This window comes from Brachyhypopomus gauderio, unplaced genomic scaffold (genome assembly GCF_052324685.1).
Source record: "Brachyhypopomus gauderio isolate BG-103 unplaced genomic scaffold, BGAUD_0.2 sc568, whole genome shotgun sequence".
In the NCBI taxonomy this organism is placed as follows: domain Eukaryota; kingdom Metazoa; phylum Chordata; class Actinopteri; order Gymnotiformes; family Hypopomidae; genus Brachyhypopomus; species Brachyhypopomus gauderio.
This window is the reverse complement of record NW_027507389.1, coordinates 27501-35637: the sequence shown is the minus strand read 5'-3', so window position 1 is coordinate 35637 and position 8137 is coordinate 27501. Positions and strand designations below refer to the sequence as shown.

The 8137-nt window shown below is 49.2% G+C and overlaps 1 non-coding gene across 1 annotated transcript; it reads left to right on the top strand.

The window, feature by feature from the left end:
- Positions 1 to 5997: 5997 nt before the first annotated feature.
- On the top strand, positions 5998 to 7836 carry LOC143506868 (18S ribosomal RNA). Its single transcript, XR_013128522.1, has one exon. It is a non-coding gene; the product is annotated as an 18S ribosomal RNA (ribosomal RNA).
- Positions 7837 to 8137: the final 301 nt, after the last annotated feature.

The window sequence follows — 8137 nt, the reverse complement described above, 5'->3', positions numbered from 1 at the left end:
AGAATAAAATAGAGACCTTTTTAAATTTAAATATACCAGAGGCATAGACACTTAGAATAAAATAGAGGCCTTTTTAAATTAAATATACCAGAGGGCATAGACACTTAGACTAAAATAGAGGCCGTTTTAAATAAAATATACCAGTAGCATAGACACTTAGAATAAAATAGAGACCTTTTTAAATAAAATATACCAGAGGCATAGACACTTAGAATAAAATAGAGGCCTTTTTAAATTAAATATACCAGAGGCATAGACACTTAGACTAAAATAGAGGCCGTTATTAAATAAAATATACCAGTAGCCTAAGACACTTAGAATAAAATAGAGGCCTTTTTAAATTAAATATACCAGAGGCATAGACACTTAGAATAAAAATAGAGGCCTTTTTAAATTAAATATACCAGAGGCATAGACACTTAGAATAAAATAGAGGCCTTTTTAAATAAAATATACCAGTAGCATAGACACTTAGAATAAAATAGAGACCTTTTTTAAATTAAATATACCAGAGGCATAGACACTTAGAATAAAATAGAGGCCTTTTTAAATAAAATATACCAGAGGCATAGACACTTAGAATAAAATAGAGGCCTTTTTAAATTAAATATACCAGTAGAAAAGACACTTTGAGTAAAAAAGGCCATTTTAAATAAAATATACCATGGCCAAATGAACTTAGAATAAAAGAGGAGAGTTTAGTTTAAATTATACCATGGTTAAATGCTGTTAGAAAAAAAAGTGCACAGTTTAATCTTATTTGGAAGGCGCATTGACTCTTAAAGTCCACAAGATGTCACCGGTACTCCATCGTTTTTTTTCTGTTATACCATATGTACGTGCCACTGGGTGGACCCTCCAGACACCTCAGCCTAGTTGAAGTGTCCGATGAAGGTGCACTCATCTGGGCATGAGGGTAAAGTTATTATACCAACATCATGTGGAGGTTTTCAAGTCAGAATTTGCACAAAGTCCCTAAATATACCAGAAGCATGGAGTTTTATGAGTGAATTAGTCTATGTCCCTTACTTTGTTAGACCATACACAAGATATTTTCTTCAGGAAATGCACAGAGTCCAATGCTATAACATTGCCAGGTGGTGGCTTTAAGGGAAAAAAGCATAAAAGTGTCCGAAAAACATGCTCTTTAGCTCGGGTACATCCCCAGGATCAAGAAAAATTGTCAGTTTTTTTTTTCTATCTTGCTTAGAAATAGGTGTAAATTGACTCTGAAGTGTCATATCAGGGCAATGCACAGAGTCCTTAAATATACCAGTAGCATGAGGTTTTTGTTGGAAATTAGTCTATTTCCCTTCCTGAGTTAGACCATATACAAGTAGTAATCTTCAGGCAATGCACAGAGTCCTTAAATTTACCAGTAGCATGAGGTTTTTGTTGGAAATTAGTCTATTTCCCCTTCCTGAGTTAGACCATATACAAGTAGTAATCTTCAGAATATGCACAAAGTCCATAAATATACCAGCAGCACGAAGTTTTCAAGTGGGAAAATATTCTATGTCGCTTCATTTGGTATACCATAGGCGTCAGTTTTCGGCGAAAATAATTCTATGTCGATAAAAATGTTATACCATACGTATGATTTTGTGTTCAAAAATCGCACTATGTTCCAATTTTGACCAAGGGGTGGATCATCCAGAGGCCTCGATCCTCTGACAGTGGCCCGCCGAATGTGCACCCAGACGGACATGCATCTCATTCCCCCTGTCTGGATGATTTTATGAATGGGTGATATGCAAACACCTACCATCAGGTATATAGGGGAGAGGGTCTTCTGAAAGCCACATATATGGTATACCATAAATGAAGACAAGGATTATGGCGCACGCTTTGCCCGACCAAAGGTCACTCCCTGGGCATTTTAGAGGATTTGAGAGGCCTCTTTATGGATCTCACAAATGATCCATGCATGGAATTTTGCACACTTTATCCGAATAAAGTGCACTTTTGGGCATATGAGAGTAGGTTGGTATGCCTCTCTCTGGATGTGAGGAAGGATCCAGGAATAAAGGCATGTAATGCCACACAATTTATCCGACTAAATGACACTCTTGGGCTTATGAGAGAGGATGAGGGCCTCTCTGTGGATGTCAGAAAGGCTCCATGCATGAAAGCATGTAATGTCACACACTTTATCCGATTAAAGTGTACATGTGGGCTTATGATTAAGCATGAGGGCCCTATATGTGGATGTCAGAAAGGTTCCAGGCTTAAAGGCATGTAATGTCACACACTTTATCGATTAAAGTGTACATGTTGGGCTTATGATTAAGCATGAGGGCCCTATATGTGGATGTCAGAAAGGCTCCATGCATGAAAGCATGTAATGCCACACACTTTATCCGATTAAAGTGCACATTTGGGCTTATGATTAAGCGATGAGGGCCCTATGTGTGGATGTCAGAAAGGCTCCATGCATGAAAGCATGTAATGCCACACACTTTATCCGATTAAAGTGTACATGTTGGGCTTATGATTAAGCATGAGGGCCCTATATGTGGATGTCAGAAAGGTTCCAGGCTTAAAGGCATGTAATGTCACACACTTTATCCGATTAAAGTGCACATTTTGGGCTTATGATTAAGCATGAGGGCCCTATGTGTGGATGTCAGAAAGGCTCCATGCATGAAAGCCATGTAATGCCACACCACTTTAATCCGATTAAAGTGCACATTTGGGCTTATGATTAAGCATGAGGGGCCCTATGTGTGGATGTCAGAAAGGCTCCATGCATGAAAAGCATGTAATGTCACACACTTTATCCGATTAAAGTGTACATGTTGGGCTTATGAGAGTAGGTTGGTATGCCTCTCTCTGGATGTGAGGAAGGATCCAGGAATAAAGGCATGTAATGCCACACAATTTATCCGACTAAATGACACTCTTGGGCTTATGAGAGAGGATGAGGGGCCTCTCTGTGGATGTCAGAAAGGCTCCATGCATGAAAGCATGTAATGTCACACACTTTATCCGATTAAAGTGCACATTTGGGCTTATGATTAAGCATGAGGGCCCTATGTGTGGATGTCAGAAAGGCTCCATGCATGAAAGCATGTAATGTCACACACTTTATCCGATTAAAGTGTACATGTTGGGCTTATGATTAAGCATGAGGGCCCTATGTGTGGATGTCAGAAAGGCTCCATGCATGAAAGCATGTAATGTCACACACTTTATCCGATTAAAGTGTACATGTTGGGCTTATGATTAAGCATGAGGGCCCTATGTGTGGATGTCAGAAAGGCTCCATGCATGAAAGCATGTAATGTCACACACTTTATCCGATTAAAGTGTACATGTTGGGCTTATGATTAAGCATGAGGGCCCTATATGTGGATGTCAGAAAGGTTCCAGGCTTAAAGGCATGTAATGCCACACACTTTATCCGTTTAAAGTGCACGCTTCGGCTTAAGAGAGGAGTTGAGAGGCCTCTCCCTGGAAGTCACAGATGATCCAGGCCTGCAATGGCAGACACTATATCACTTTATCCGAGTAAGAGGCTCCCTCTGAGCAAAGTAGGGGGGGGAGTGAGGCCCCCCCCGGAGGTCTGAAAAGATCCAGGCCTTTAAATGACACGGGCTGTGCCCGAGCAAAGTGCCCACGCTGGGCAAGGGTGGAGGCGTGATGCTCCCCCTTATGGAGGTCGTCCTACCTCCATCCTCACGTAATGTATTTCGACCTGTGCGTATCCGGAGGGTGCTATGCGCAAGCCCGGAAGATGCTGGTTTCGGCTGGCCTTACCGGATCCAATGGTATAGCACCTAGGTGCGCTCTAAGGCCGTAAACCCCCCCCATGTGTTTGAGAATGGTAGGTGTTATACCATTGCCACGAACCACTTATTGAATCAGCCATGCCCTTTCGGCAATCGAGTCTCAGAGGTGTGTCCGAGGGAAGATTTGCCTTGGCGGGCATGGCTGTCTGGCATCTCCCCGACCCTGGAGGAATGCGCTAACGGTGTAATGCAAACACCTACCAGCAGGTATATAGGGGAGCATGCTTTCTGAGCCTTATATGATTGTACCATAATAAGGATCAGAAGAAAGGCAGTGCGTTAAGGTGAACTAGCCCGACTCTAATGCACCTTGACGGCTTAAGGGGAGGGATAAGTGACCCCTGCTGATGGAGGTCAAAGACATCCGTGTCTCTCAGGCCTTCGAACCACTGCTTGCGCCCGACCGAAATGCCACTGCTGGGCATGGGTGTAAGAGTGGTGACCCCCCTTATGGAGGTCTGTCCAACCTCCAGCCTGCATGCTCCACCTCGGCCTGTGCGTATCCGGAGGGTGCTGTGCGCAAGCCCGGAAGATGCTGGTTTCGGCTGGCCTTACCGGATCCAATGGCACAGTACCTAGGTGCGCTCTAAGACCGTTATCCGAACCCAAGTCCGCCAGGGGTTTTTCTGTTATACCAGTAGCATCGACCATCACTTTGATCAGCCAGGCCTTTTCGGGGGTCGAGCGTCCGAGGTGTGTCCGAGGGAAGATTTGCCTTGGCGGGCATGGCTGGCGAGTACCTCCCCGGCCGTGGAGGAAAACGCATACGGTGCATTGCAAACACCTACCAGCAGGTATATAGGAGAGCATGTCTCTTGAGTTCATCCTAACCTTATAATGGTTATCCCATTCATAAGGCCTGGATGCAAGGCGGTGCGTGAAGGTAACATTAGCCTGACTCTAACACTTTCACCGGTTAGGGGTGGAGTGGTGACCCCCCTAACACTGGAGGTCTCGCCGACCTCCAGGCACCAGCCTCACATGCTCTACCTCGGCCTGTGCGTATCCGGAGGGTGCTGTGCGCAAGCCCGGAAGATGCTGGTTTCGGCTGGCCTTACCGGATCCAATGGCACAGTACCTAGGTGCGCTCTAAGACCGTTATCCGAACCCAAGTCCGCCAGGGGTTTTTCAGTTATACCAGTAGCATCGACCATCACTTGGTTCAGCCAGGCCTTTTCAGGGGTTCGAGCGTCCGAGGTGTGTCCGAGGGAAGATTTGCCTTGGCGGGGCATGGCTGGCGAGAACCTCCCCGGCCGTGGAGGAAAACGCGTACGGTGGATTGCAAAAACCTACCAGCAGGTTTTTAGGGAGAGCGTCAATCTCGAGGGCGTTCGGAGCTCTCCCGATCTATTGGCATACGATGCCCGCCAGGGGTTAGGCTCTCGGGTTACCACTTAAGGTTTCTCCCTGTCATAAGAAAGACAACCGGTCAAACCAATGCGCAATGTACAATGAGGTGCGAGCTCATATCCTATATATTGCTCAGAGCCGCAACCTCGGTGCGACATACCTAGGTACAGGAATAGGGCGAGAGGTGGATGCGCTCCTTCAGGACGGGTAGGTCGGCAGCCTCTCGGGTATGATCGTTCACCAACGAAAGCTGTACAAAAGGGGTGACTGCGCTCATTGAGGACGGCAGCCTCAACATGACATACCTATCAAAAACTCTCCCATGAGGTGGGTGCGCTCCTTCAGGATGGGAGGTCGGCAGCCTCGGTATGATCATGATGACCGAGACACAGGCCTTGGGTTGGGCCTAGGGTTTGAAGCCTTCTGTGCCGCCCGGGTAGTTCCTCCCCAAACCAGCGGGCATGCCTCTATGGGGGGGCCTCGGTCTGAAAAGACACGATCCTCACCCGGAACCGTCTGAGGGAAGCGTTGAAGGCCGGTCTGTCTACACAGGTGTCCGCTATCGGCGTCCATGGTGTACGGGTGAGAGCCAGCAGTGGATCGGGTTAGTTCAACACATGCTTGGCCTCACCCCGCCTGGTCACGGAATCACTCATTTCTCGGTTACGTCCCACAGTAGCGCGCGCGCGTGCTGGGAGCTGACGAGGGCTCTCTCCCCCACGCTGACGGCGCACCCCTGCTGCACCGATGGTGGGCGTCCGGTACCGAGGTGGGCCCCTGACCCTGCCCGGGGGATGGAGCACGCCGAGGTGGCCGCGACGTTAGCTGGTGTCCCTTTCACCACCGCGGGTGCAGCTACCTGGTTGATCCTGCCAGTAACATATGCTTGTCTCAAAGATTAAGCCATGCAGGTCTAAGTACACACGGCCGGTACAGTGAAACTGCGAATGGCTCATTAAATCAGTCATGGTTCCTTTGATCGCTCCACACGTTACTCGGATAACTGTGGTAATTCTAGAGCTAATACATGCAAACGAGCGCTGACCCCTCTGGGGGATGCGTGCATTTATCAGATCCAAAACCCATCCGGCGGGGCGCGGGCCCCCCGGCCGCTTTGGTGACTCTAGATAACCTCGGGCCGATCGCGCGCCCTCCGCGGCGGCGACGTCTCATTCGAATGTCTGCCCTATCAACTTTCGATGGTACTATAGTCGCCTACCATGGTGACCACGGGTAACGGGGAATCAGGGTTCGATTCCGGAGAGGGAGCCTGAGAAACGGCTACCACATCCAAGGAAGGCAGCAGGCGCGCAAATTACCCATTCCCGACACGGGGAGGTAGTGACGAAAAATAACGATACAGGTCTCTTTCGAGGCCCTGTAATCGGAATGAGCGTATCCTAAACCCATGGGTGAGGACCCATTGGAGGGCAAGTCTGGTGCCAGCAGCCGCGGTAATTCCAGCTCCAATAGCGTATATTAAAGTTGCTGCAGTTAAAAAGCTCGTAGTTGGATTTCGGGAGTGGGCTGACGGTCCGCCGCGAGGCGAGCCACCGCCTGTCCCAGACCCTGCCTCCCGGTGCCCCTCGGATGCCCTTGGCTGGGTGTCCGGTCGGGGTCCGGAGCGTTTACTTTGAAAAAATTAGAGTGTTCAAAGCGGGCCGCTACTCGCCCGAATACCTGAGCTAGGAATAATGGAATAGGACTCCGGTTCTATTTTGTGGGTTTCCGGAACCAGGGCCATGATTAAGAGGGACGGCCGGGGGCATTCGTATTGCGCCGCTAGAGGTGAAATTCTTGGACCGGCGCAAGACGGACGAAAGCGAAAGCATTTGCCAAGAATGTTTTCATTAATCAAGAACGAAAGTCGGAGGTTCGAAGACGATCAGATACCGTCGTAGTTCCGACCGTAAACTATGCCAACCCGCGATCCGGCGGCGTTATTCCCATGACCCGCCGGGCAGCGTGCGGGAAACCACGAGTCTTTGGGTTCCGGGGGGAGTATGGTTGCAAAGCTGAAACTTAAAGGAATTGACGGAAGGGCACCACCAGGAGTGGAGCCTGCGGCTTAATTTGACTCAACACGGGAAACCTCACCCGGCCCGGACACGGAAAGGATTGACAGATTGATGGCTCTTTCTCGATTCTGTGGGTGGTGGTGCATGGCCGTTCTTAGTTGGTGGAGCGATTTGTCTGGTTAATTCCGATAACGAACGAGACTCCGGCATGCTAACTAGTTATGCGGCCCTCCGTGGTCTGCATCAACTTCTTAGAGGGACAAGTGGCGTTCAGCCACACGAGATGGAGCAATAACAGGTCTGTGATGCCCTTAGATGTCCGGGGCTGCACGCGCGCCACAATGGTTGGCTCAGCATGTGCCTACCCTTCGCCGAGAGGCGCGGGTAATCCGCTGAAACCCAATCGTGATTGGGACTGGGGATTGCAATTATTCCCCATGAACGAGGAATTCCCAGTAAGCGTGAGTCACAAGCTCGCGTTGATTAAGTCCCTGCCCTTTGTACACACCGCCCGTCGCTACTACCGATCGGATGGTTTAGTGAGGTCCTCGGATCGGCCGCACCGGGACCCCTCGTGGGCCTTGGTGTAGTGCTGAGAAGTCGATCAAACTTGATCATCTAGAGGAAGTAAAAGTCGTAACAAGGTTTCCGTAGGTGAACCTGCGGAAGGATCATTAACGGGTAGCGCCGCCCGGCGCGCCTCCTCCCAGCCTCTGTGCGTCTCCTCGGGCCTCTGGGGAAAGGGTTGTGCGCTTCGGTACCGGACTGGAGATCATCATATGTTTAACGCCTGAACAGCGATGGCGCAAGCTGGTCTGTTCTCTCCAAACAGCCCCCCATCTCGAGCGCACCTCCTCGGTACTCTCTGGCTCGTGCGAAGCGCTAAAAAACACGGTTACGGCCGGTTTCCACACGCACAATGGCGTGAGTCTGGGCCGCGAGGCCCTCTCTCTCTGTCGGCGTGCGTGGGGTTTTCCA